Below are 22,084 nucleotides of genomic sequence, written 5' to 3' on the forward strand. Positions count from 1 at the left end.
GTTGAAAAGCAGTCAGCAGATTCAGCAGCACAAGTTCAACATGGTAGTCCACGTAACGACAGTACTGTTGTACTTTTGTACTGCTGTATGTGCAAAGCGGAGAGTGATGTCAGTGTTTCCACTGAAAGCTTTAGCTTGCTGTTTAAACGGCAATAACTCCAATCTGGAGGTCCTTTTCAAAGATTATGTTTTAAGTCAGCTAAAACGCTGTTTCAGTGTGAACGAGAGGCCATAACACAACAAAACCTTTGCGATTCATCCTAAAACTGTTGTCGTATGAACAGCCCCTAAGTACAGCCCTGAGGTTTTCACGAGACTGTCTGACTTGACAAGGTCATCTTATAAGGATCCTTTCACTGGTTCATCACTCATTAGAGGATTAAGCCTCCACCCCTGACTGGCCTCCAGAGGGCTGGCCAATCAGAGTGAAGGGGGTTTGTGGCACGGAGAGCCTTAAAGAGACAGTTACGTGTGTAAAATGTCTTAGCCTCTGTCTGAAATGCTTCATTTTAGCTGCTTAGTATCTTCAAAAACAAATATTCCCCCCTCATTTGTTCTTAGAAGTACTGTGGTCCACATGCAACAGGGGAAATCCCATAGACTGTATAAAACATGGACGAAGCATCCACGACGTCACCCGTCTGTTCCTGAAACTGTGAAATGAAGCCAATCCGCGGACACAGCCACGTTTGCTGTGACCCCGGCTGTGAGTTTTTCTTTGATCAGATACAGAACGCCCAGCGGTCACGTGACCTGAGCTGTGTCTCTGATTGGAAAATCAAACGATTCTTATAACTTCTAAACCACAGTGATAGAAACAAATTCACTCACTGTACAGTGTGTGCCAATAGCGAAATCAGCGTTTTAGATCCAAACCGTTTTTTGAACCAGGCTGTGAATATGCTTTTTAATGCCGTAAAAGTCCGTTTTCAGTCTTTCTGCAGTCAACCTCAAGTGGATTCTCGGCGAACAGCAACTTTTAGCACTTCTATATAGGCTTCATTTTTACTGACTGGATGTTGCCCCTTGGAAATTCCACTGTAAAGTGCAGCTCAAAGCATGCTTAACCCATACGTGACAGTGTTTTCCAGACATTAATCTTGTGTCAGCCAATCAGAATGAACCCCTGTCATTCAGCTGTGACGTTTGAGACAAAAAAAACTCAGTTTACTGGCGTATACAGGAATCTGGAGTGTTCCAAAATCTTCACTTTGGTAGAAGTTTTCAGAAAACATCATTTTGGAGATGTAAAACTGCAGTTTTCATGTGGATGATGGGCCTAAGCATATAAAATATATAAGGGTTCCCAAATACTCGATAACATGTGGGCATGGCCCCAAATGAACAATTTCTAAAACACCAGTGAGAGAAAATATTTTTTTTGAATTGTAAATCATGCAAAGGTATTATGGGGGTACCAAAGGGATAAAACAAAGACCAAATGACCTTGTACACAAGCAAAGATGCAAACTCCTAAGAATGATGTTTTTAAAGCAGTTATTTCAGGTTTCAGGGAAAACACAGAGGCTGATTTTACTACGGAGCATTAGATTTCCACACATCCCCCACAGGAGCAGCGAGTAAGCTGTTTCATTTCAGACCCAATGTTCTAAAATACAAAACCAAAAAAAAATCACTTCTCTGTGTTCCTCCCCTGAGCCACCTACTGCCACACTGCTTTGTGATTATGTACTGTTTCCAAAATGCGTTTCAGCAATTTTTTCGCCTGACCTCGATCTGTATTATGCAGTTGAACTGAAACTGTTGTGATAGCAACAGTAACGAGAAAGAGAAGGAGGGGGTTGGTAACTACTGCTGTGAGTGAAGAAGGATCTTTTGTCTCCTCTTCAGTGGGTTTCCTGCTGTATGATAATCAAATGTTGGTGCAGGAGATCATTTTTAAGCTTCAAACACTTGAAAACAGGAATCTGCACAGGCTCTTATTTTTACTGCAGTGAAAGAGACTGAAGCGATGTTCAAAGAACTCAGTGTTCTGTTTCTGAGGTCGTCTTTTCTCTTATTTTCTCTGACTGAAACATCTCAATGACTGAGTGATCTGTCATGAAGTTTGTCGATGATGCCAAAAGCATAACTTCATCGGAGATCAGAGTCCAGAGGATGGTAAAGATCCACAGAGGATAAAGGAAAAGCCAGTTGTGCACTTTTCTCTTCATTGTCCCTCCTTCCTTTTTTCTTCTGTTTGAAGACAAATTTATCCTTCTGTATTCACTGTACGTCATTGACTTTCCCATCAAGGCATCCTTCTTTCCCTGCTGAAATGCTCAGGAGCTAGTGCAGTACATTAAATCTGAGCTGATACATGTTGCCTTTGATCGTACAGCGATAATTAGACGGGAGATACAGAGGAAACATCAGAGGTGATGAAATGTATTCTGATGTCGATGCAGGAAATGAAATACTGCTCAACAGAGAATAAAGGGACTCGTAGTTTGAGTTGTTTTTCGGGGTGTACATGGGGGTATGTGTAGTCTGCATGTTAAATGGCCTGTGCAGAAATGTAAACCAGACTTTAGGCTGTTGCAAAATTTCCATCAGCCTTCTCAAAGAAAGTCTTCCCACATGATCTGGGGTATATGTAAGGTGAATCCCAAAGTGATAAACTGCAGTCTCTTCTCCCCTCTCTCCTGAAGCACCAGAAATATTTACTGAGCTGCCAAATTGAGTGTTGTCCCAAAGTGTCAACAAATCTTGTTTCCCCTCTCCTCTTATCTTTACCATCCATCTCTGGTGGGAAGGACTGAGACACAAGTGTAGGATGCAAGGATGAAACTTTGCGGGTTGGGATTCACTCCATACAGGGGCATCCAGGGAGCAACCTTGTCTGATGTTGTATTCCCGATAACTCAGAAGACTGGATGTCCCTATGTCTGGCTTGAAAAAGTGAGAACGGCCACTGAAGTCGTAGCTCTGACACGGATACTCAGAGAAAAGCAGCATCCACTGAAAATTATTTTTTAGCGACCTTCTCAAGTTTTTCCAGATCCGCTCAAAACTTCTCTTTGATTAACCTCCGTTTTATTGACAGTCATTTTTAGGAACGTCTAAAGCACTCTGGAGTCAGAGGTCGGAGTTTTCAACTCTGAGAATCTCGATTTCTGAGTTGTTGGGAACTGGCATTATTGACTTCATTGGGGGTCTGTGTCAGTGGATGTTATGATGGGTTGGTTTCTTGGTAAAAGTAGCTTCTTGGGATCTCAATTGGATGTCAAACTTTTGTCGTGATCCTATTTTTTTTTTTTTTCTTTTTTAGGAAAATCATTCAAATACCACAGTGGTGAAATGCTTTCACCAAAAAAGAAAAAAAAATCCTGTTTTTACAACATAACTATCTCGTAAAAACAAGATTTTGTTTATTTTTGATTTTCCTGTTTTTACAAGATATCTACCTTGTAGAGGTAGAAGAAAAATTTAAGTTATGATATTCTAAGCTTTTTTGTTTGGCAATATCAAAATCGTGATTCTTTGTCAAAAAATCTTTTTTTTTCTTTTTTTTTAAATTCAAATTCTTAATTTCTGTCTTTGTTTATAAACTGAATTGAAAAAAGTTAACACTTTTCTCCAACAGAGGCTAAAATATTTCTCTGTGACTCACGTGATGTGCATTTTATGGGGGGAAACATGGCTCCTGATATAATTCGTAGATGTTATTATTGTTTGACTTGGTCCTGTGTTAAAAAAAAGCAAAAAAATAAAATAAAATTGCAAAAATTGTAAATATCAAAGGATTACAATTTAAATGGAATTGGCATCCCAAAAATTTAATTTAATCGTGAGAGAAGCATATAGTCCCAGCCCTACTATCTTAAACAGGTACATGAAAAGTATTCAGTCGGCATCTTGTTGAAGAAACATGAAACATGTAACTGTTAACTAAAACACATTAAAAACCTTTTTCTGTATTGACCCTGCACCTCTGATCAGCGACAAAAACATGCAGCAACGAGTCATGCAGTGGAGAATCATAGGAAATCCTGTTTATACGAGATGGTATCTTGTAAAAACAGGGAAATCAAAAATATATAAATTCCTGTTTTTATGAGATAGCTATGTCTTAAAAACAGGAGGATTTTTTTTTCTCAAGTGAATGCAACACGCCACCGTAAAATACTTCTGGGAAGAAGAGCTCTGCAGAAAAGTTTGGGATCTGAAAAACACACCTGGCTCAGTGTGCAAAGGACACAGCGCTTTCTTATTTTTCAGTGAAGGCTGTGTTTTAGTCCATGTCCATACGTAGCCGGGTATTTGGGAAACCGGATATATTTTTATACTTTTACACTTGTCGACCACACGAAACCGCAGCTTTACGTCACTAAAAACGATGTTTTCTGAAAACTCCGGCCAAAGCGAAGATTTTGTAAAACTCCGGTTTCACGGTTTGTGTGGAGGAAAGTATTTTTAAAAACAAACAAAGGGGGGATACTCGTTTTTGAAAATACCCTGCTATGTGTGGACATGACCTTAATAAACAGGAATATTGTCAAACCCTGTTTTTGTTTGTTCCTTGTGTGTTTCCCTCCTCTTTGATTGCCTCTCATGAGTTTCACCTGTGTCTTTCGTCACACCTGTGTCCTGTTGCTCGTTACCCTGAGTGTCTGGTCTCTGGTTTCCTCTCGTCTCTGTCAGTTTGTGTTAAATCTACATGGCGTATACCAGTTGTGCTTCTAGTAATTTTTCTTGCAGTGTTTTTGGCACCTTGGCTTGGATTTTGAAAAAAAATCACCAAACTGTTTTCTGAAATTAAAGCTACATTGGTCTGAATGACCTATCCCCTTCATTATGTTTTACTCAGTCTGGTTTTCGAGCTGTGTAATGGCTACCACCTCACATTGACCACCTTTTCTTTAACCACAGACTGGACTTAAAGAAATCAATAAAGGTTAGCACACTGTAGGACACATAAAGCAGCTGCACAACCCCCCGAAAAGCTGACTTCAGTGGCCTTTCACATCTATCGAGCTGCAGTTTGAGGAAGAATAGAAATCAATATTTGTTTCACCTGAATCCTTCAGTCTGCCGGTTGAAGAATGCTTCCTGTGTGGACTGGAAAAGCACACAGCTTCTCCCTTTCTGCCCCTTCCTTCACTTCATTTGGCACAGAAAGCTGCTGCTCTCTCATCTGCATGAGCCCGGCCTTAAATTCCCTCAAAGCTTTTCCTTAATGATGTCTGCTGCTGCTCCGCTGTACCGTGAAGGTTGGAGGTTGAATCTGCTGTTTTGAAGCCGTCTGAGTGAGACTTCTACCTGCTGCGAGGCCAAAATCAAAGCTTAGGTCTTTAAAGGGAGTGTTGGCACGAAAGTTCACACCTCTGGATAGGAGTCAATATCAAAATGTGCTCTTAAGACGGAGGACGGGCTTTGAGGTGGTCACTCTGTTGTTTCGATTACGTCTGATTTCAGGGTGTGAGATCCAAAAAAAGTCTCTGAAATCACAAAGCAGGATTGAGAGGATGTTAAATGTGTGGAAATGTCTTGCTGGCTTTTAAATTGTACACCTAATATCACCTGGCATGTGTGCAGACGAAACCCCAGAGGTATCTGAGGTTTCTGGGTGAGAGAAACTGACAGCCAGCCCCTGGAGTCTTACCTAAAATACCTTTCCTGACCTCAAGGGTTTTATTTTTAAAAATGTAAGGCTCCTTCAGGAAATCTTCACACTCCCTGGGTTTTTGAGGCCGGCTTTAAGATCCACAGAGGAGATTCTTATCGTTAAAACAGCAGATGTAAGATTTATCTGGGACAAAGTGGAAGAGGAGGATTTAAATTTTACTCAGTTGAGCTGGAAAAAAAAAAGTGCTCATAAATTAATTTTGAAAGAGTTTAATCCAGGGTTATGTTTGAGATGGTTCAGTTTCTGATACTTACGTGAATTTCAGATTGAGTCAGGATCAAAAGCATTTGGATTTATACGGAGCTTTCATCGAACACACGTTACAGTTTCACCGTTCATCACACGCCCACCTATAAACACTCTCACATTGATGTCAGCAGAGTTACTATCAGGATCAATTTGTTGTTCAGTGTCTCACTTCGACAACCCGACCCACCTGCTGAGCAAACACAGCTGTCTGAAGAAAATGGAGATGGATGTTTTTTCGGTGTTTACGGCAATAAAGTCGATGTAGAAGGTTGGATGGGGAGAGGTGTGAGAGGAAAACAAATAAAAGAAGTAAAATTTGTTCGACATGATGAAGGATTGAGCTAAAGATTATTGAGAATTATGACTGCCACTGTTGGCTTGATTCCACAAAATCTGAGTCCATCAACAAGGCTGTGTTTCAGATCCTGCAAGTCTGAAAAAGCAAGACTTCCATAGCAGTGACGACTCAAAGGCTCAGAGCAGAACAAACGGAAAGGAAATTAGAAACCAAAACTTCATCAAAGCCTCCAGTTGACTTTCAATATAAAACCTTCTTTGTATGGAGCCCCAAAATACATAATTAAATAAATAAGCACAACATTTTGAAATAAGCAGCATTTTGATAAATAACAGACAAATATATAATATGGCCATAAAATATTAAAATATTAAATATTAAATATTTCATAATGATTATTTAACAATTCCATTTTTTAAAATTTATTTTCCAAGCTGTCATCAATTTAAAAAAAAAAAAAAAAAAAGATGTTTTTTTTTTTTTTCCAAAGTCAAATTTTATTTCAAAATTACTTTTTTCTCATTGGCCCCTAAAGGAAATTAAAAAATAACTTTGTAAAAAAGATTCATTTTTTATTTTTCATTTTTTTAAGCTCCGGAAATAAATAAAACTCTTTATTTTAAAAGTATGAATTTGTTAAAATAATAATACTAAAAAAGATTTTATTAAAATATTTTGATTAAAAAAATAATAATTAAACGCATTTCATATAATATAATATAACAGTATAATTTTCATAATAGCTGTATTCTACAATAATGGCCATATTATATATATATATATATATATATATATATATATATATATATATATATATATATATATATATATATATATATACATAATTTATAGCACTGTTTCTCAACCCTGGTCCTGGGGACCCCATGCCCTGCATGTTTTAGATGTTACCCTACTCCAGCACACCTGATTCAAATGATCAGCTCGTTATCAAGCTCTGCTTGAGCCCGATAACGAGCAATTCATTTGAATCGGGTGTGCTGGAGTAGGGTAACATCTAAAACATGCAGGGCATGGGGTCCCCAGGACCAGGGTTGAGAAACACTGGTTTATAGAACAATATTAATTCCAAAATGTTGTTTTTATTTGTTTAATTACGACTCTTTTGGGGTTCCAAAACTTTGTGCATCAATGTAGGAGCCAAAACAAAGATTTCATGTTAGTCCCCAACGTTAATAATTTGCAGAATTACATGGTGGGTTTTTTTTTTCATATTTTCACAGTAAAAGGTAGTTTGAAACGTCTTTTTGTTTCTACATCTGGTTATGTGATTTTAGTTTGAAATACAACAGAAAGGGTGTGTGCTTCAGACGGAACGATCAAAACCATTTCAGAGTGGAACCACACAGATTTTTGACCTTATAGTTATTAGTGTATTTTTTTGTATCTTTTATCACTTTTAAGTGAAACTGTTTGTAGAATCTCTCTTTCTAAGTCCGCATTCAGCAAGTAAACCTTTAAAACTGACCAGATCCGCTGTGGATTTAGTTTTTTTTATTTTTTATTTTTTTCTTGGTTGGTGGAGGTGGAATCTGGGGCACCTGAGCTTGAGCTGGTAGCTTCACAACTACGAACCTATAATCAGATTACACAGCAACAACAAACCGAAACACAGTGATTGGAGCCAGGTCTAGAGTCAACAGGTTAGAGGTTTTCGGAAGCTTATTTAGACAACACCAATGAGATAAAGACTCCAACTTTCGCCTAAAAAACTTTGCGGCTTAGATACACCAGATTCATAGTGCTTGGACACAACATAATTTTTAGATTTTGGGGCCCAGTCTTGGACTAGTGGTTAGGTTACATCCTTAGAGATGGTGACCTAGGTTTGCGTCCTTCCTCTGTCTCCTTTACCAAATATCATTCCATCACTCTTTTGTCTAGTTTCTTTCTCTTTTTTCCCTATTCTCTCCAAATAAAGGCAGAAAGGCCGAAAATAAAACAAGATACCTACGGGTTAGGTGGTTAAGCTCAAATATACGTAAAGATGCATCCTATACACCAAATCGGAATTTTTATACATATTTTTTTATATGACCTTCCAAGGCTGAAAGTAGTGGCTTTAATGTCTTCTCTACATCATAAATTCTGTTTTTGTCTTCCTCTGCAGCTCCCTGTGCTTGATATCCTACATTTTTTATATTTAACCCTCCCATCCTTTCTCCTGACGCCATTGTTTCTGCTTTTCTCATTTTGATCCATCCCTGGCCTGACACCTCCCTCCTCATCCCCTGCTCCTCCTCCCCCTCTCATGAGAGAAAAAGAAAAAAAAAAAAGCACGAGCAGCTAACAAGCCCCCAATACCCACCTTGGTGGTACAAGCAGGAGATAGAGAGACCTGGTCACTTGGGAGCGGTATCAAAGTGTGACGGGGGGGCTGTTATCTGGAGGTGCACTGACAGACCCCTGCTGCTGCCATCCCTCTCATTAGCCACCCTCCCTCCACTGCTCCCCATCCTCCTCATCCTCAACACTTGTCACCGTGCTGTCAGCTGCCCGCTCAGCTGTAGACGCACAGGGCCAGCCTGGGGACCGGATGGATGGATGGATGGAGGGAAATAAAGACGAGCCACAAAGAGAGAAAGATTTTGAGGTGTAAACCAGCCTTGTCAAGTGAAGCACACAACAGAGAGAATCCATTTCTCTGAACTCTAATCCGTCCTGTAAACGTCTTCTCCCCGCTGCCACAAAAAAAAAAGCTGAAGCAGGGAGACGGCCCGCTCAATCCTGTCAATTCACCTGAAACGACTGCAGAGAGAAAGAGAAACATGGAAAGAGGAAAAAGAGAAGGAGGAAGAGGAGTAGCAGCTCTGGCAGCAACCTGATGTCTGAGCAGGAAACTCGACGGGGTTCGATCCACAAGTGACAGACGAGAGAGGAGAGAGGCGGCTCACTGAGCTCATTATGTGTCTGATTGTAACAAACAAATACACAAACGTCACTCAGAGACAGGGAGAGCTGAAAACACGCTACAGAATGTAAACAAGCTCCTTCATTACAGGGCCAAACTGTTCAAACTGTGTGATCTGCAGGAATCAATACCTGTCCACTATTCAATGAGTTTCCTCAAGACAAGAGCCGCCATCTTACTCCAACACAGAACCCACCATAGGAGGAGCCGTATCCTCGTACTCACCGTTAATCCATTTTTCATGCCTTAAAATAATCTGCTTTCATCTCCGTCTCATTTATAACTCATCTGCTCTGTTCCACTTCCTCTGACTAATGAAGGTGTTCAGTTTTCACACTCTGAGCAGGGTGTGCTGAAGGTAGTGAACTCATTTTAAAGCCTTGCATCAGAGCTACACTGGGCTAAATGCAGAATGCTAACACGCCTCAAATGTTTGCTCACTGATGATGGACACAGAGTTTCAGTTGAGTCATCAAACCTCAAGTCTGGTTGAGTCATCAGTCCCCAGTCGAACCCACATTGAGGATTGAGGATTTATGGAGAAGACTGCTGTTACACTCTTTCTTTATCTGCTAAGGCCTTTTGAATGTGTGAGCAATGTGCGTTACGTTCAGTTATACCACCAAATTTTGAATCATCCTCTGGACCATAGGCGCCAATTTATGTTTGCGCCAATGGGTGGTCAAGAGTTACATAACTGCTACCTTAATAATAAATAAAACTGCTAAAATGGGAGTTCAGTCACACTGTGTTCTTCAACAGCATTGTAAGTGCACAGACTAGCATGCAAATACAACAGCAGCAACCGGTGTAAATGCAAAAATGCACACAGTCAGGGTCTCCGGTGAACTTCACACATGACACCAACAAGTGTCTATTTCTTCTTCCTGTGCTATTTAGTCAATGCAACAGGCTCTAGTAGACAGATTGAATACACTTCAGAAATCTAAAAACAGGCTCCCCAGAGACTAGAAAGCTGAAAGCTGTACTTAAAGCCATCGAGAATGGAGCTGTCTGCATTCCTGAAAGTTGATGCTGTAAATCAACTCTTGCCGATCTACCAGTTATCAGCATCTGCAACGGTTTACATGATCGATCAGTTCTGCTCTTACTGCTCATCGTGGAGCTTTAAGCTGACATATTACAACACAAAGTTCAGTGATGATCGCTGCATTTACACAATTGGCACAATGCTTGAGTCTGATTGGTCAAAACTTCTTGACAATAGTTATCAACTTTCACCAGTACATGCAATGCCAGAGGAAAACGGATCACAAGTGATGTCCAATAAATTTGTGGAAAGATTTTAGCACATTTCAAGCTTCAGTTGGTTTGGCCAGTGTGACCGTTTTGTATTGTGCTCAGGCATTGTTCTTCACTCTGATGTGACGGTGCTTTCTGTAAATAGACACTCTATGATAGCGCAGGTGGACCATGCATGCATCTTTATACATGCATGGACGTAGCCTCTGCGACCTCCCTCATCCGTTCCTGATACCGTGAAATGATGCCAAACCGCAGACACAGCCACATTTGATATGACGCTGGCTGTTAGTTTCCTTTCTGACAGCTACAGGGCGCCTGTCAGTCATGTGACCCAAGCTATGTCTCTGATTGGATAATCAAAAGATCCTAATAACTTCTAAACTGTAGAGTTAGAAAAAAATTAACTCACCGTACAGTGTATGCCAATAGTGAAATCAGCATTTCGGACCCAAGCTGTTTTTTGAACCAGGCTGTACATATACTTTTAATGCCTTAAAAGTCTGTTTTTATGGCTGGGTGGGTACGTGACTTCCTGTCTTACTGCAGCCAGCTTCAAGTGGATTCTCAATGAACAGAAACTTTTAGCACTTCCCCAACTTCATTTTTACTAATCGGATGTTGCTCCTTGATTACAATGTGATGACGTACATACTAGAGACAACCGTGCTTAAGTCTGGTTCTTTTTGGAGTGGTGTAACCGCAGGCTGTACTTGCCATAATACGGATGGCCAGTGTGACTCAACCTATGCTTATCCTTGTTGACTCCACAAACCACAATGTGAAAAAACATTGGTTTCCATGCTAATTCAGCTGGCTAATCAACATGGATATTGTCCTATTGGCTCCAGCAGCAATTATAGCAACAGCAGTGGGGAGTAAAGTTGGTGCAAATTGTGCAGTTGGACTCTTTTTGCAGTTTGTTGTCTGAGACAGCCAATGCACCCAATCTACATCCACAATGAGAATCTACCGTTTCACCACATCCCAAAGTGTAATGAGACAATTAATATAATTATAAGACTATTTGGACATTTTTACTATTCTATTCTATCATGTGCATTCTGACCTCTTTTTATTTTTTTCTCATCTCATACAAAGTGAACAGAGGACTTCATGGTGCCAGGATCCCGGGTCTGTTGGGCAGCCAAGTCTCCCCATTTATTTGAAACACAGAAGCATCTCCAGGATTAATTAACACATTGTTTTGAGTTTGTTATGCATGACCAGAATCTAAAAGCAACAGCGTGATTCAGTGGAAAATATACATCTGAGCTATTTCATGACAAACACATTTGGAGCCAGCACGCCTGGTTAGGATGGTTTTGTTTTCTGCTACTACAAGGGTTTCACTGCATGGGTGATTGCCTGAACGTCAAAGCTCACAATGCAGCTCCACCCCCCTGAGCCAGTGCTGTCAATCATTGCATTAGACTGCTGTTTTCCCTCAAAAGTGTCTTAATTCTGCAACTATTGACATGATAGCATCACACCACTGCTGCAGATTTGTCGGCTGAACATCCATGATGAGAATCTCCCGTTCCACCACATCCCAAAGGTGCTCTATTGGATTGAGATCTGGGGAGTGTGGAGGCCATGTGAGTACAGGGAACTCATTGTCATGTTGAAGAAAGCAGTCTGAGATGATTCCAGCTTTATGACATGGAGTGTTATCCTGCTGGAAGTAGCCATCAGAAGATGGGTACACTGTGCTCATAAAGGGATGGACATGGTCAGCAACAATACTCAGGTAGGCTGTGGACTTTAAACCATGCTCAGTTGGTACTGAAGGTTCAGGTTACATCGTCTTGGTATGGTTCCTGTTTTGTGGCGTTTCCTTTGACTAAATCCAGGGCAGGTCCCCAAATTACCAACCCGTTCCGTCCCACTTTTAGTGGTACCCTTCTGTTGGGGCACCAGACATACCGATCTGACCCAGGAAGGTGGAGCTAAAAACCCTGAAGTCCGATGCGACTAGTGACATCTGGTTTTAACGCCGACTTTCAACAGGGGCACTGTTGGCTGTGAGAAAGCAGACAGGATCAGGCTTTAACCAGGAATAAGCCTATCAAACTCTACCAACCCGTACTGGACAGCTTGATGGAAACAGGGCTAAAGGGACCTAAAATGTACCAAGAAAGTCTCCCAGCTGAAACGTTGATCCAAGGCAGGATGGATCCATGATTCCATGCCGTTGACTCCAAATCCTGAGCTGACCAACTGAATGTGGAGCAGAAATCCAGACTCATCGCAATAGGCAATGGTTTTCAGTCTTCTATGGTCCAGTTGTGGTGTTGCTGTGTGAATTGTAGCCTCAGTTTCCTGTTCTTAGCTGACAGGAGGGTCACCCGGTGTGGTCTTCTGCTGCTGTAGTCCGTCTTCTTTAAGGGTGGACCAGCCCATCTGGCACTAACTACCAAAGTCTCTTGAATCATAAACACTTACATTGACGGATCTTCCCATCGTTTTCCTCATGGAGCAGTTTGTCTCAAACCTGTGTCTCTTTCCTTGATTCTCTCTGCAGCTTTGCCCAATGTGCCCACACACTGAAAAAAAGCTCCTTGAAGAGATTATTCTGCTACTTTTTCACCTTGAACTCGTAGCGGCAGCAATTTCTGCTAATTGGCCGTGCTCACTCTGCACTCCCTGCTGTTGTATAAATGTGTACCTGGAAGAAACATCCTAAAGCCTTCCAGTTTAATTAGCCTAATTAGTTTGGAGTGCTTTAGTCTGAGTCACACACACAGACACACAGACACACACACACAGGAACGGTGCCCTCAGTCACAGCTCTGGGTCGAGGAGTTTAGGAGGATTAAGAGAAGGAGTAAAATGTGTGCATGTTTGCAAGATTTCCAGGGTGTTGCAGGAGACAGATAAGTGATGCAACAGAGGGATTATCAGATGACTCCCCGTGTGACTCAAAGTCATCTTGTGCTGCAGAGCTGTCATGATTTCTCCACTCGCAGCTTATTCATATCAGACACTCTCAGTAATCCAAACCTGGAGGTGTGAAGGAAATGCTTAAACAGCCTGACTCTATTTCTCCTGGCTGCTGTAACACACTCACCTGCAGTCGTTCAACACTCTCATGTGGTTCTGGGTCCTGTGTGGGCTGCATGTTGTGGTTAGAAGACCGGCAGGCTCAGAACAAACAGACCTCCATCTGCTTTGAGAGTTCAGCTTGTTTGCAGAGGTGCACTCCACAGCAGCCAAACTGCCTTTGCAAATGGCCCAAACTGGTGATTTTCCATCTCAGGAAAGGTCAGAAACACTCGATTTCAAGCAGAGTCTCTTCAGGAAAGATCAAGAACACCTCCTTCCTCTCAGAAATAAAAGAGCGCAGTTCTCTAAAATGATTCTTCGGTGAAATATTCTCTTTGTTTTTTCCAGGAAAGCACGCAGTAAGTGTTTTGTGGCAAATCTTTTCAGATTTTAATATTGCAGAGATTAAACCGCTGCGATCCTCAGCTGATTTGCAGAAGGTCTTTCATACTATTAGTTGCTGCCGTCTCACTCTGGAGTCCTTTTCAAAATATCAGTGAAGGAAAGATCAATTTAAGAGTGAAGACCTCTGCAGAGTCTGCTTCTGAATTTACATCAAACTTTGATCATTTAAGGATTGTGGCTGTTTCTGCACAATTTAGACCTCAGTAGATGAGCACTGGTAGACAGTGTTGCTAACTCCTCAGTAAGAAAAGTAGCTATTGGCTGTCCCAGAAGTTGCTAAAAGAAAACCTAATTTGCATAATAAGCAATTTGCATGTAATTGGGGAGAGGAAGAGGGTTGTGGGAGAGACAAATATGGTGCGCCTTTATTAAGTTACTCACATTACAAATAACAATATTTCTCCACATTTAGCTCTAACACATCACTTTTTCTGCAGATTTAGAGAAATATTTGTGAAATATAAATCTGCCAAAAATTATATAAAATGTTAAATGTTTTAGCTAAATGTTAAATGTACGTATTTAGCTAAGACTTCTAAATATAAAGCTTTGGTATCTAAATATTTCACAATGATTTCTACATATTTAGCCAAGATTCCTGAATCTTGAGCAAAGATTTCTAAATATTTAGCTAATACGCAAATTCATACCCCCGCCTGCCAGAAGCACCAAAATAAAAGTTCAGGGAGTCAATTTTTTAATATGTCAAACACAGTCAGGTAAATCAGCCGTTAAAAAAGAAACACACCAAGTGCTGTGATGGCACTGTTGAAGATCCTGACATGGACATTGAAGATGTAGACCTCGACAAATTTCAAAATCGCTCGTGGCTGGTTCTTAGCTTAATATTTATAAATCTTGATTAAATATTTAGAATGTAAACTAAATCTTTAGAAATGTAGCTACATATTTAGAATCTAGACATTTGAAGGCATATATATATATAAAACATTGAACATTTAGATAAAACAGTCAGCATTTGCATATAATACTTGACAGAAATATTTTGCCAATATTCTTTTAAATCTGCATAAAAAGTGATGTTTTAAAGCTAAATGTGGAAATATTCTATTTGTAGTGTGTGTAAATTTACAATCCGCACCCCAGAGACATAAAGCATCTAAAACAAAACTTTTTTTTTTTTTTTTAAGTGTAAATATGCTCAGAACTACAAGTGAACTCTCTTGTGCTGCTTCCTGTTTTATTTTTTTTTTAATTATTTTTTTATGTCTAATATCAACCCTCCTTTATCCAGGCTTGGGATCCAAACAAGACTCAAAGAGAAAAACACTTGTGCAATTCATGTGCATGCTGTTGGCTGCTCTGGCTGCAGCTGAAACACTGCTAAAAAAAATTTCATTCAAAGAACAAACAAACAAAAAAAGTTGCTAGAGGAATCTGAGAAGTTGCTAAATATGGAAACAAAGTTGTTAAGTTGGCAACACTGCTGTCCATTTTTCACAAACGTTTCATGTTAAAGACACGTCTCAGAGCACCGGGCTGTGAGTAACACTTAAAAGTCTGCTGGACACTGAACTACAAATTGAGTTTACAGAGTTTGATTGTTGTCACCTTTCAAATCACTTTACATAACTTTACATAAATACATGACTGTATTGATTTGCATGATGGGAAAAGTTGTCTTAAACAAAGAAAAGCAGAGTTAAACAGAAGATCTGCTCTCCAAAACAAATGCACGTCTTGGTAAGAGTCACATCTTTATAAAAGAAAGTGATGGTGCTCATGGGATATGGAGTCTTTATACGGGGCATTTCCAGCTTAATATGTCACTAAAATTAACGTCAAATGGAAAGTTCTCATAGCACTCTTAAATCCTGGTTTTAGAGCTCACTCATGCAGCATCTATATGAATATCTAGATCATCAGGTTACGTTGGTGATATGGACTGGTGATATCAAACTTCATTTAAATTCAAAGCAAAGGAGATTGAGACGGGAACTAAATGTGTGATTAGTTGAGATGGTTGAACTCCTGTGATTCATTGAGTTTTAAAAATTAACCCTTTAACAGCCCTTAACCTAAAAAAAATTATCTCCGCCAAGCCTCCAGACTTTGGTAAATCCTTTTTCCTAATTCTCCAACCAAACCAGAAGCGTCTCATCCATGACACACTCCTACAGCTTCACGGCTCCACGTCAGGTTCAGGACCTTTTGAAGAGCCCAGATCTCACAGAGGATTATCACTCATCATTAAGATTCGCTGTGCTCTCTCTTGCATGTGGTAATAGAATTAAGTGTGTGAAAGGGAAGCTTCAGTAATTCAGAGCTCTGCATGAGGCAGACGGAGGCCGTGTGTGGGATACGTGACGGGACTTGTTAAAAATAATTGCAGCATAAAAGTCCGAGGCTTGTTTTTCACTCTTCAGTCGTTATAATTAACTCGATACAGATTGCTGAGGAAAATCACATCAGAGGATCTTCCTCAGGGAGAAGAAACACCTGTCACAGGTACGTCAACAAACAGCTGACTGATCCCTCGTCATTCTTTTTGTGGAGAAACTATTAAAAACTGAACTCTGAGTGAAGTGATGCAAACTGAGAGCTTCAGAGCCGTGACCTGGATAACGAAAACTGTTCTGTCTCGTTTTTGCTTTTCTTTTCTGGGGAATTTAGGATCCTGAATTTTTGATTTGGGTCACTGCTCCTGTCTTTTTTTGATGAGATGAGAAGAATGTGTTCATGGCACATGTGATTTGCCTTTTCTATACACTGAACATCATTATTCTCAAAAAAAATAATCCAATTCTTGTTTTTTCTATTTTTTCTTTTTGCCCAAAGCAAAGACACAGGCTCTGATTAATTGCCTTCCCAGAATAAATTTCAGCTTCACTTTAAAAAACAGAAGCTCTTTTCTGATGAAGAACAAAAAATCAGAAACCCACACGTTGTTACCTTTCCAGCTCAGTAGCTTTTAGCTGTGGTATGGAGCTGCAGCCTTAGTGGCTCATTCTGGTTGCATGTTGTGTTGATTCTGGTGACCCCTGTCAAGTGGTACTGGTTTAGCATTACCCAGCATCATAATGCCTGTTCTGGGGCTCCCATTAAAGCAGCTCCGTGCGGACAAATGACGTTTTTCTAACAGCCTCACCTCCTCACATGGTCCTTTTCAAGCGGAAAATTTTTAGATTGCACTGAGAAATTTGCATACCAACAGGAGCTCCTAGTGTCTAAAGTATAAAAATACAGGCATCGATATGATTCATCACAAAAACATCACCAGGAAACCGTGCAATGAACAACTCTCACTGTAAGAATGGTCCAAAAAAATGTTAACAGAGTAAAGAAATGCAACATCACCCGTCTGTTTCTGGAACTGATTTTTGAAGCAGATTGGCAGGCGCGGCCATATTGGAAGTGATGCAGGCTTCAAGTCTCCACACTAACAGTTATAGGGTGCTGGTCAGTCACCTGACCTCAAGTGGACACTCCAGGAACAGCAGAATTTTATGCATTGCTCCAGGCCCCATTTACACGACAACACTTAACCTGAAAACGCTAAATCGAAGTGAAAAAAAAAACTGCATTTACACGAAAATGCTGAGGGACTAAAAGCGCAGTAGTAGACATGCCTGTAGGTGGCACTACAACTGTCATATCTAGAAGCAGCTTTTGGTAGATCTCCACTGAGGTAGAGTTGGGCCGAGTTTAGCAGATTTAGCAACACAAGCACAACACGGTACTTAGCATGGATTGTAACAACAGTCCTGCTGTACTGTTGGCTTGCGCAAAACAGAGAGTGATGTCGGCATTTCCACTGAAACCGCCAGCTTACTGTTTACACAGCAATGGTGGTGGCAGCGTTTAAGAAAACTTCCACTCTTGAGGCCGTTTTCAAAAGTTTGCATTTTAGGTCGGCTAAGACGCTCTTTTATTGTTAATGAGTGGCAAAACATAGCAATACTTTGCGTTTCATGTTAAAACCATTGTCATGTAAACGGCCCCTCATTTTTTTAAGACCAGAGGTTGCCGCTTGATCTGAACACTAACACCCCAGGGTTGGTGTAAATGATGCAGGTATCAGTCATTTGGTATGAAAAGGTGTTAGTTTGTGATGTTTCCTTTCATATTTGTTTGTTCTTTTGTTTCCATAGTGATAAAATGAAGTGGGGCTTTTATTTTGAAGGCTGAGTTTGGTGTGAATAATATACACGTTGTGATAAAAAACAATGCTGGTAGGTGAGTCCTGCTAGGTGTTACATGGGCTGTGTTTGAAGTGAATCGTTTTCCAGGATAGTGTCCTGCTCAGCTAAAAACAAGGTACTTATTTCATTGGGTTTGTTTGTTTTGTTTTGTTTTGTTTTGTAGTGTTTAATGTTTAGCTTTTTACTCAAGATAGAGAGCAGCTACAAAGTAGCTTTTCCTTATCTCTGTGCCCCATAATGCCGGCTAAATTAGCTTTGTTTGTTTGCTTATTTGACGTCACAGAAGTTGTTCAAGCCCATCAATAATTTGTAATTTGAAGTGTTGATCATAATCTTGCAGGGTTTGTTTGCTGTGTATTTGAACTGTTAAATGTTTAAAAAGTTTTAAGAGTTATTTAACTCCAGAGGTTTGTCATTTCTTACTTCTCTTGTGTTTGTGTTGTAAATGTTTTCATTTTGCTTGGGTTATTGGTGAGGGTGCATTTTATTTTTTCTTGTCCTGTAGCTCTAATTGTGTGTATGTAGATTGGCACTGTGGAAATGAAGAAAACAAAGACTTGAAATGACACCTGTTGAGAGTTGCAACCATGGCCTCAGCTATATACAGGTATTTAATTTCACTTTAAAGAATTAAATATTTACTCATGTCCCTGATAATCTCATTTCAGGTCATGAAGAGGCGTCTGTACAATAGTTAAAAACTTCCCACTGTAACTTTAAGAAACAAGAGAATTGCTAAATACTCATCAATCTCTTCTCTGAGTTTTACTGTCTGCTATTTTAAGAACAGAGTTGCAAAATATTTTGCTTCTAGACGATCAAAACTTTTAAAACATCAGGAGCATGCCAGTGCAAAAAAACTGCAAAGAAGACGAAGCAGAGAAAAGTGCATGAGGAGTTTCTGTGAATGTGATGTTTTCCTTCACTCTTTGCCTGAAGGAGTGTTTTCTTTACTTTTCTGCAATATATGAATATCCCATATGTGTGTGAGTGATATTGTGTGATTTTGTGTGATTACAGGTGGAAGTTACTGCAGTCTTTGTTTGCTCTCTCAACAGGAGCTGCCGTCACTGGGCAATAAAAAAGAAGAGAAGCAGCTGGATGCAAGCGCGCAAACACACACAGATGCTGTAAATATCACAAGCATATGCCCCTTACCAACGTGTAACCTGCACACACACACACACACTGAGTCAGATCATGAATCTTTAGCCTGCAGCTGCTGCATGTTATACTCTGATTCTCTATCTGCAGACAAAAGGAATCAGTGAAACCATCTGAAGATAAGCCACATCTCATCCACCTCCTCCACCTCCTCCTCCTCCTCCTCCCGCTGCAGGGATCTCCTGCATCTTCTCCACAGATAATGACCATAAATTAACCATAGGATATCCATGCATACTGCTTCTGCCACGCTGCAACCCACTGTGACAAGATGCTACAAACAGGAGGGAGCAAGTGTGGCACAGCTGATGGTATAAAAGATGCAGCTCTCCTCTCACACACACACACTCTCAATCACAAACACACACACAGTGCATCATAGTAGCCCACTCTCACATGTGATATTAACACTGTGAATACATTACAGTGCATACCGTCCTCCCACAGAGGTATCGCTGTTTCTGGAGATCAGTGCAGATAAATAATGCATGCTGCTCAAACGCGGCACGACTGCTGAACGCACAGAGACACTACAGAGCTTTCCACCAGCTCTCACGCTGCAGGCAGGCGATACTTCAGGAGAGCATCCAGTAATCCCACTGATACACTCCCGTCTTTTCTGTATTCATCTGGAAAATGACACCCTCACACTGGACTCTTTCCTTGTTTGTGTTTGTCTCTCAGGATGCAACAAAAACCTCCTCCTGTGTGCACACTGAATGCCTGCACACTCACCAAGTTTCTCTTTCATGCACTTTCAGATTAGAGCATGCATTAGAGCTTTAAAGCCAAGAAGAGAAGAGGAGTAGTCTCACCTGTTAGTGTGTTATCTTCTCTCCTCGGCTGTGTGTGTGAAGCGCAGAGCTCAAACTTCTCTCTGTGGACAAACCTCTCCTCCTTTACTCTCTCTGCCGTTACTCCCCCTCTCTATCTCCTCCTCTTTCTGCTCCCTCCCTCCCTCCCACCCTCCTTGCTCTTTTTTCCCGTCACTCGCTGCTTTTTCTCCATCTGCTGCTCTCTTCCTCCCTCAGTGTCTCTCTTCAACCTGCTGCTGTCTTTGAAGCAGCGTTAGCCCCCCTCCCCATCAGCATCACCACCACCTACACAAACAGAGATGTATACTGTGGGGGGGCTGGGGATTAATAAAAGGGTTTTGGAGGTGCAATGCGTACCACTGCAGTGGATGCACTGGTTAGATTTGCTCTGATAAGATGCTCTGTTCCTCTAAATCCAGCTTTATATGTGAGTGTTTGTGCTCATGAAGTGAAAGAATGAGCACAGATGGTTCGGTATGAGGAGGTCCCTGACTTGATGAGTAGCAGCCCTACAAGTCCTCTCTCTGGGGACCGTCTTTTAAAAAAAAAAAAAAAGAAGAAAAAACATCAGAAATCTCATTCAAATAATGTTTTCCACAGAGAGTTTATTTCTTCTGCTGTTTCTTGTTTCTCTTGAGTGACCAGAAACAGACGTCCCCACTTTTTCAGTGTATGTTTTAAGTCCCCAGTTCATGCCATATATAAGTAAGTGTGTGTGTGCGTGTGTGGGACAGTGAGGATCAGTCAGGTAGGGGATAATTAACGTGGACGGCTTGTTGTAGTGGACAAGATCCCAAAAAGAAGACCATGACAAGTGTATGCCGCATTTTTTTCCCCTGATTTTGAAGCTGAGAAATTTCAGGCTCCCTCTGGTGGCAGACTAAAGTATTGACCATAAACCCCACCTCTTCGGTTATAGGAGATAGAACACATAGAATAAATCCTTCATAAACAAGCAATCAGCAGTCACGGTTAATTCTCATGATGATTCAAGTGCATTTGCCTCTTTCTCTGTCTGCCTCTCATGAGCTACCATAGAGCACCCCCTACAGGCCTGGAATACTTACGCATAAAGCCCTTTGCACACCAGATGGGGATTTTTCACATGAATATTTTGCACGTTAGGTATTTTTTTGAATCTTCTGATTTTCAATGCAAGCTTTCACAACAGCAAAATTATTTTCCTGAGCAAAATTGCGGCTCTTATTTTTTTGGACCAGGGTTGATTTTCCCAAAGTTTCGCTTGCGACGAGCACACACCTGACCGTTTGGAGGAGAGTAGCTGCGGAAATTGAACATGACGCCGCCATAGTTTTTGCAATTTCATGCCATTTATTTGCATCATTGTTGGTATGCAGAGGCCCTCAGGCAGAACTTGCAGCTTTTCTGTGTTTGCAGTTTTTACTGGTTACTTTTTGACTTCCATTTTAATGCTTGGCTGCATGTTTGGTGTTGATATATGAAAGCAAGAAAGAGAAATACTGGAACAAAAACACCACTGAATTCAATGCATTGAATGTATTTTGCCATGAAAACTACGTATCTGAATTCATTTGTCCTGAATTCACCTATCAAAACCTCAAATCCCCAAAAAATCCCATAAAAATTTGGGTCCAAAAATTCAAGTTTCAATACTCAACAACACAAAGATTCAGGATGTTCTAATTTAATTTTTCCAACTCAGTTTAATTCAGTATTTAAAATTCAGTGTCTGTTAAAATGTTTCTTTTTTTTGCTCCCATATTAATGCACTTGTTTTGCCTCATTACAGAACATTTATTTCCTTTGCAGTTTATTTCAGTTGTTGTATTTGCTTTTGAATGTGCAGTGTTTCCAAATATGATGCGTTTCTATCATTATGTACATCCTTTGCAGCACTTTTGGCTCTTGTCAGCCACTCTACTTGTCCCCTTCCATGAATGGGTAAAAAAAACATCAGTGCTGTGCATTTTGGGAAACAGTGTGCAAAGAATAGTGGTCTACATCCTGAGAAATTTCCTGTCCACAGGACATCAAGGGATTTTTGGTATATTACAGATTTCGCTCCTTTTCACAAACTTCAGAGAGAAAAACTTCTCAAAAACATCTTCATGGTGCTAGAGCAGGTTCTCAAATGTTTCAGTC

The 22,084-nt window shown here is 40.5% G+C and overlaps 1 protein-coding gene across 1 annotated transcript in view; it reads right to left on the reverse strand.

Annotated features, from left to right (window-relative positions):
• Window positions 1-20,091, reverse strand: part of c1qtnf4 (C1q and TNF related 4) — a 53,802-nt gene extending 33,711 nt beyond the window's left edge. Inside the window, exon 1 of the mRNA XM_074666273.1 lies at window positions 19,961-20,091. The gene's annotated coding sequence lies outside the window, so the exon portion shown is untranslated. The remainder of the gene's footprint in view (window positions 1-19,960) is intronic.
• Between the last annotated feature and the right edge of the window lie 1,993 nt (window positions 20,092-22,084).

The sequence above is a fragment of the Halichoeres trimaculatus genome, unplaced genomic scaffold, assembly GCF_033239565.1.
Source record: "Halichoeres trimaculatus isolate MK-OKI-2021-1 unplaced genomic scaffold, fHalTri1.1 fHalTri1_scaffold_3, whole genome shotgun sequence".
NCBI classification, from domain to species: domain Eukaryota; kingdom Metazoa; phylum Chordata; class Actinopteri; order Labriformes; family Labridae; genus Halichoeres; species Halichoeres trimaculatus.